Below are 8,141 nucleotides of genomic sequence, written 5' to 3' on the forward strand. Positions count from 1 at the left end.
GTTCCATTTTGTGATGTCAAAGGGGTCATCCATGTAGTGGACCCAAAGTTTGGGTTGGATAAATGGGAGGGCAGCTTGTTTAAGTCTCTGCATTACTGTTTATGCTATGAGCCCTGATATTGGTGATCCCATGGGTGTTCCGTTGACTTGTTTGTAGGTTTTGTTATTGAATGTGAAGTGGGTGGTGCGGCACAGGCCACAGCTTGAGATCGTTATCTTTGCTGATGAAATTGATGCTGTCTGGTGTCTGTGGTCCTGGTTTTCCTAGTAGTGGCCTGGTCAAAGAAACACTGGCATCAATGTTAATTGATGTTAAAAGGGCTGTAACATCAAAGGAGACCATTATGTCATCCTCTTCTATCTTGGTGTCTTTGATGGTGTTCAGGAATTCTTGGGTAGACTGAATCCCACTTCTGTATTCTGTATCTCTGCCAATGAAGGAGAGCATTCTATTTACCTTCTTTATAACATTATCTACCTGGATGGCTACCTTTAGGGGAGCTGTACACTTGCACACCAAGATCTCTCACTCCATCTCCCCCTCTGGGTATATTCCTGTTTATTGTGTATTCCCCTTTACTGTCTGACCTCCCTAAGTGTATTACCTCACGCTTATCAGAGTTGAACTCCATCTGCCACCTTCCTGCCTACCCCACCAACCCATCGATAGCATTGTGGAGCTTAAAGCTTTCCTCTACACTACCCGCTACACGGCCAATTGTTGGGTCACCTGCAAGTTTTCCAATTGTGGACCCCCTCCCACTCCTCACGTTCAGGTCCAGATCGTTCATGTCTGAAACAAACAGTCGGGTCCCAACACCCAGCCCCTGTGGAACACCACTTCAAACAGCTTTCCATTCTCAGGGGCAGCCATTGCCCATTACCCTTTGCTTCCCTTTATTAATCCAAATTTGACACATTACCCTGTATCCCATGGGCTTTTACCTTTTTGACCCGTGTACCATGTGGGATCTTGTCAAATGCCTTACTACAATCCATGTAGACAACATCCACTGCACAACCCTCATTGATCCTCCTCGTCAGTTCCTCAAAGAATTCAGTCAAAATCCATAAGGTATGGCCTGCCCTCACAAAGCTATGCTGACTATCCCAGACCTGCCCTCACAAAGCTATGCTGACTATCCCTGGCCTGCCCTCACAAAGCCATGCTGACTATCCCTGACCTGCCCTCACAAAGCTATGCTGACTATCCCTGGCCTGCCCTCACAAAGCTATGCTGACTATCCCAGACCTGCCCTCACAAAGCTATGCTGACTATCCCTGACCTGCCCTCACAAAGCTATGCTGACTATCCCAGACCTGCCCTCACAAAGCTATGCTGACTATCCCTGGCCTGCCCTCACAAAGCCATGCTGACTATCCCTGACCTGCCCTCACAAAGCTATGCTGACTATCCCTGACCTGGCCTCACAAAGCCATGCTGACTATCCCTGACCTGCCCTCACAAAGCTATGCTGACTATCCCTGACCAGTCTATGCCTTTCTAAGTTTGTCTGATCTCTCAGGATTGATTTGAACAAACAGCCCACCACTGAAGTAAGACTAACTGGCCCATAATTGTTGGGCATTTCCTTTTTAAATAAGGGAGCCACATTTGCATTGCTCCAGTCCTCTGGCACCTCACCTGTGTCTACTGAAGATTGGAAAGTAATCCTCAGCGCATCTGCTATTTCCTCCTGACCTCCTCCAACATCTGAAGGAACAATCTAACTGGTGCTGGTGACTTATCCACTTTCAAGGATTCCAATTCCCCTAACACTTCCTGTCTAGTTATGGTTATTTTCTCCAATATGACATACTAAGGGGTGGAGATTGGCTGCACAGGAATCCTGGTGTGTCATGAACCTGTTTAGCAAAGTAGAGTCAATCGAAACCTGCCACTTGACAGCCTGGAACCTGTCCCCAAGAACTTTGCAGTGACTACAGCTCCACCACCACCTTCTCAAGGAGGAGCAGGCAGTAAATCCAGTGACACCCACATCCCAGCACTGAATTAATAAAAATGAGACCTTTCCCATTCCTTAATCCAAAGATTCATCCCATTCCTTCCCACAGGGATCTGTTCTTGGCCCTCTGCTCTTTTTGTTTTTGTAATTGATTTGGATGAAGTGGGTTAGTGAGTTTGCTGATGACACAAAGGTCGGTGGTGTTGTAGATAGTGTTGTGGGCTGTTGCAGGTTACAACATGACATTGACAAGATACAGAGATGGGCTGAAAAGTGGCAGATGGAGTTCAACCTGGATAAATGCAAAGTGATTCATTTTGGAAGGTTGAATTTGAATGCAGAATACAGAGTTAAAGACAGGATTCTTGACAGTGTGGAGGAACAGCATGATGACAACTTTCAGGGATCTAAGAAGGTGTAAGATGTTTTGGTTTTTATTAATGGGGGAATGAGTTGAAGAGCCGCGAGGTTATGCTGCAGCTCTATAAAACCCTGGTTAGACCACACTTGGAATATTGTGTCCAGTTCTGGTCACCTCATTATAGGAAGGATGTAGATGCTTTACAGAGAGTGTCGAGGAGATTTACCAGGATGCTGCCTGGATTGGAGGGCTCGTTTTATGAAGAGAGGTTGAGTGAGCTAGGGCTTTTCACATTGAAGAGAAGGAAGAGATTTACAGTTAATGAAAGGCATAGATAGATAGCCAGAGACATTTCCCCAGGGCAGAAATGGTTGTCTTGAGGGATCATAATTTTAAGGTGATTAGAGGAAGATATAGGGGTAATGTCAGGGGTAGGTTCTTTACACAGACAGTGGTAGGTGCATGGACTGGTCAGGGATAGTCAGCATGGCTTTGTGAGAACAGGTCATACCTTATGAATTTTGACTGATCTTCCTTGTCACTTCCTCAAAGAATTCAATGAGGGTTGTGCAGTGGATGTTGTCTATATGGATTGTTATAAGGCAATTAACAAGGTCCCACATGGTACACGGGTCAAAAAGGTAAAAGCCCATGGGATACAGGGTAATGTGTCAAATTGGATCCAAAGTTGACTATGGATTGGATCCAAACTCTACTACTAGCAGAGGTAGTAGAGCCAGAGACATTAGGGACATTTAAGCAACTACTACACAATCACATGGATGGCAGTAAATTGAAGGGTGTGTCGGTTAGGTTGGTCTTAGATTGTGGGCCGAAGGGCCTGTACTGTACTGTTCTATGTTCTAAAATTACCTGATGGTGGACCTTCTTCAGGAAAGTTACTCTCCACATCAGGCACCAAGATGGAAAGCGAGCTGTAGGTGGGTTGAACATGTCATCATGTAGCTGCAGTGAGAGGTTAACACGTCTGTTTCCCAATGAAGGGCTCCTGCCCGAAACGTCAGTTTTCCTGTTCCTCGGATGCTGCCTGACTTGCTGTGCCTTTCCAGCACCACTCTAATCTTGACACGGATCGTTTCAAGCTGATGTCTTGAAGCATTGTACAATAAATGAAGTACTGTTTACAATATAACCACTGCTGTAATGTACTGGGGAAAGCCAGCAACGTGGAGTCAGCCATGACTTTATGAGCAGGGTTGAGGGGCTGAATGACCTACTTTTGCTCCTAATTCCTGTTGAGTTCATATTAGTAATTTGTTTAGCTCTCAGAGATTGGGAGCAAACAATAACGAGGGACAGAGTCATAGAGATGTACAGAATGGAAACAGAGACCCTTCGGTCCAACTCATCCATGCGAACCAGATATCCCAACCCAATCTAGTCCGACCTGCCAGCACCTGGCCCATATCCCTATTCATAAACCCATCCAGATGCCTTTTAAATGTTGCAATTGTACCATCCTCCACCACTTCCTCTGGTAGCTCATTCCATACACGTACCACCCTCTTCCTGAAAAAGTTGCCCCTTACGTGTCTTTTAAATCTTTTCCCCTTCACCCTAAACTTATGCCCTCTAGTTCTGGACTCCCCCACCCCAGAGAAGAGACTTTGTCTATTTATCCACTCCATGCCCCTCATGGTTTTATAAACCTCTATAATGTCACCCCTCAGCCTCTGACAGTCCAGGGAAAACAGCACCAGCCTGTTCAGCCTCTCCCTATAGCTCAAACCCTGCAACCCTGGCAACATCCCTATAAATCTTTTCTGAATCCTTTCAAGTTTCACAACATCTTTCCAATAGCAGGAAGACCAGAATTATACACAATATTCCAAAAGTGGCCGAACCAATGTCCTGTACTCAATACTCTGACCAATAAAGGAAAGCATACCAAACGCTTTCTTCACTATCCAATCTACCTGCGACTCCACTTTCAAGGAGCTATGAACCGGCACTCCAAGGTCTCTTTGTTCAGCAACACTCCCTAGGACCTTACCATTAAGTGCATGGCTCCAAATAGCAGAGAAATTAGTAATGAGGAAATGTTAACTGAAACATTAAGCTTAGTGTTATTATTTGAGGTCATTGTTTGAGATAAAACAAAATTAAGGTTGGAAATATTAATTGCTCCATTCAACGGGGAGACTGCATTCCAGCATACACACGGGCAGAGTGCTGACCAGTGCAGTGTACAGGGTCATCAGAGAGTGGGTGGGACAGTGGACAACACTAGTGTGTGACTGATGGCAGTGGACAAGAACAGAGGCATTACAGAGTGAACTGGGCACAGGGGACAGGGTATCAAATTGTGGTCAAGGGCATCAGAGAATGGACAGAGGCAGTGAACAGGAGCATGAAAGTGTGAAATAGATGGTCCGTAGGGAGTGAAGAATATTATCTCGGAATACTACAGAACCTTGATCAGATGGACCAACTGGCCAAGGACTGGCAGATGGAGTTTTATTTAGATAAAAGTGAAGTGCTACATTTTGGTAAGGCAAACCAGGGCAGGACTTATACACTTAATGGTAAGATTCTGGGCAGTGTTGCAGAACAAAGAGACCAAGGGGTGCAGATGCATAGTTCCTTGAAAGTGGAGTCAGAGATGGACAGGGTAGTGAGGAAGGCATTTCGTACACTTGCCTTCATCAGTCAGAACACTGAGTAGACGAGTTGGGACATCATACTACAGCTGTACAGGACATTGGTGGGGTCATTAATAAAATACTGCACACAATTCTGGTCAGCCTTCTACAGGAAGGATGTTGTTAAACTTGAGAAGGTGCAGGGAGAGGTTGAATAGGTTGGGGTGTTTTGTCCCTGGTACGTCAGAGGCTGAGGGATTACCTCATAGAGGTTTATAAAATCATGAGGAGCATGGATAGGGTAATAACCAAAGTCTTTTTCCTAGGGTAGGGGAATTCAAAACTAAAGGGCATAGGTTTAATGTAAAAGGGGAAAGATTTAAAAAGGGCTTACCCCTCAAGTTTTTCATGCAGAGGAGGATGGCGGTATGGAAAGAGGTGCCAGTGGAAATGATGGAAGCCAGTACAAATACAACACTTTATTTCATAAACCTATCCAGATGCCTTCTAAGAGTTTAGAGGGGGCAAATACTGGAAAAAGGACTGAAGGGTCTGTTTCCATTCTATATGACTCTATCACTGAAGGTAATGGATAAGGCATCAAAGGACAGACCGGGCTATTAACAGTGGACAGTGACATCAGAATGGTCAGGAGCAGAGGAACATCAGAGTGGGTAAGGACATTAGAATGCAGACAGTGAACGGGCCATTAGAGTGGACAGAAGTTTCAGAGATGTGCATAGATGTTTCCATAGACATTTACATTCTGATGATAAATAAGGCAAGATCACTGCTGATTTCTTTATTTGTTCATGGGAATGTGAGCGTTACTGGGCAAACGATCATTTATTGATTCTGAGGAAGGGTCACTAGACCAGAAACATTAAATCTGATTTCTCTCCACAGAATGCTGCCAGACCTGTTGAGCTTTTCCAGCAATTTCTATTTTTGTTTCTGATTTACAGCACCTGTAATTCTTTCTCTTTTTATCATTTATTGGTCATTCCTATTACCCAGTGAAGACTCAGCCACATGGGCAGTGGGTCTGCGGTCACATATAGATTTCCTTCTTGGAATGACATTGGTGAGCCAGCTGGCCTTTTACAATAGACAGTGCTAATAACATGGTCATCACTAGACTAACTTTCTATTCTCGATTTTTATTAAAGACAAATTTCTGCAATGGTACGATTCAATGCAATCATGGCCGATCCCCTGTCACAACATCAGAATCCCATTTTCACCCCATAACACTTCAATTGAGAAGTAAGCTCTGTCAAAATTCCTTCAACCCATGGCATGGGATGGTGAGATCTCAAGGTTTTATGGAGGTCCCATACACAGATGCACAGACTTGGTTTCTCAGGGCTCTTGATTACTTCCTTCTTTCCCAGCTCCTGTCTCGTCTTTCACGTTGATCTTGCGAGCAGTAGAAATTGCTGAGCAGATATTTAATTGATCTCACATTCACACTCATTTCAAGATGATCTTCACCATGAAGGCCTTCAAGATGTGTTAGATCATTTTGAATCTTAAGTCATTGAGTTAGAGTTTTATAGCCCACACAGAGGCCCTCCAGCCCACTATTTCTGCACTGATCATCTATTCTAATTCCATTCCCTACCATGGGGCCCATAGCCCTGTATGCTTTCACATTTCATGTTCTCATCTAGACAGTTCTTAAATATCGAGGGCTCCTGTCTCTACTACGCTTTCAGAGTTCCAGATAAACACATATCGCTGCGTGGGAAAAAAAATTCAAATCCTCTCTAAACCTCCTGCTCTTTGTATTAAAACTGCACCCCCTTGTTAGTGACCTCTCAACTAAGGCAAAACTTCTTTCCTTAGCTACCCTATACCCGAGTTCTGTACATCTCAATCAGCCTTCTCTGCTCTAACAGAAGTAATCTCTGCCTTTTCAACCTCTTTTCATAAGTGAATCACTTCCCCCAGCCCAAGCAACGTCCTGGTGAATCTCCTCTGCACCCCCTCCAGTACAACCCCATCCTTCCTCTAGTGCGGGGAGCAGAACTGCACACCGTACTCCAGCTGGGGCCTAACTAATGTTATATTCTAAGATCAGTTCAGCGGCCTATGGCTTATTGTTCTGCAAAATAGTGCAAGGCTTTAGGGCTACCAATTGGAGCTTTCCAATCACTTCCACTGAGATGAATGGATCCTGCTCAACAGATATTGCCTCAAAGTGTGAATTTTCATCTGCCAGAAAGGTCAGTATGTGAATAGACGAGGGTGAAGATGAGGAGATGAGAGATAGAGAGCTAAAGAGACTGAGTGGAGTAGGTTGGTGGTGAATGTGAAAAGTATGATATAATTGCACACCCACAGTATTATGTTCACCAAGCTGGGGAGTTGATTTGCAGACGTTTTGTCCCCTGTGACATCTTCAGCGCTTTGGAGCTGCCTGTGAAGCCCTGCTATACTGTGTCTTCTGGAATTTATTTGGCTCTGTTCCTGCTGCTCAATGCCCTGGCCGGTGTATTCGGTCAAGGCCTCCATGCTTGTTGAAGGGGTCCGTGGACGAGTGTTATGCTTCTAGAAATTCTTTTGGCTGTGCTCTGTTTATCTTTCATAATTGTGTTTTGACAAGAAGGGAACTGCAGCCAGAGAAAGGTCAAGGCCAGATAACTGAGGAGGAGTGTAGCTCATCAGCAAAACAAAGGGATCATCAAATGGCACTTACATAACAAGAATCTGGCCTCATTCCAGCCTTGGTTTAAACCTGGACAAAAGAGCTGAATTCCAGAGGGGAGGGGAGAGGGACAGCCCTTCACATCAAGGCTGCGATAGGATCAGGATTAGGGCTAATTTTAACCCTAATCCTATCATCTGTTTGGTATCACAGAGTCCTAGCAAAACTGGAATCAACGGGAAATCAGGGGGCAAACTCTCCGGTGGTTGGAGTCATACCTGACAAGATGGTCATGGTTGTTGGAGGTCAGTCAACTCAGCTCCAGGACATCCCTGCAGGAGTCTCTCAGGGTAGTGACCTAGGCCCAACCATCTTCAGCTGCTTCATCAATGACCTTCCCTCCATTATAAGATCATAAGTGGGGATGCTCACTAATGATTGCACAGTGTTCAGCATTTGATACTCCTCTGACACTGAAGCAGTCCATGTTCAGATGCAACAAGATCTGGACAATATCCGGGCTTAGGCTGACAAATGGCGAGTAACATTTTTATCACACA

Source organism: Chiloscyllium plagiosum, unplaced genomic scaffold (genome assembly GCF_037043375.1).
Source record: "Chiloscyllium plagiosum isolate Xiang-an unplaced genomic scaffold, Cpla_swu_hap1 HiC_scaffold_12, whole genome shotgun sequence".
In the NCBI taxonomy this organism is placed as follows: Eukaryota; Metazoa; Chordata; class Chondrichthyes; order Orectolobiformes; family Hemiscylliidae; genus Chiloscyllium; species Chiloscyllium plagiosum.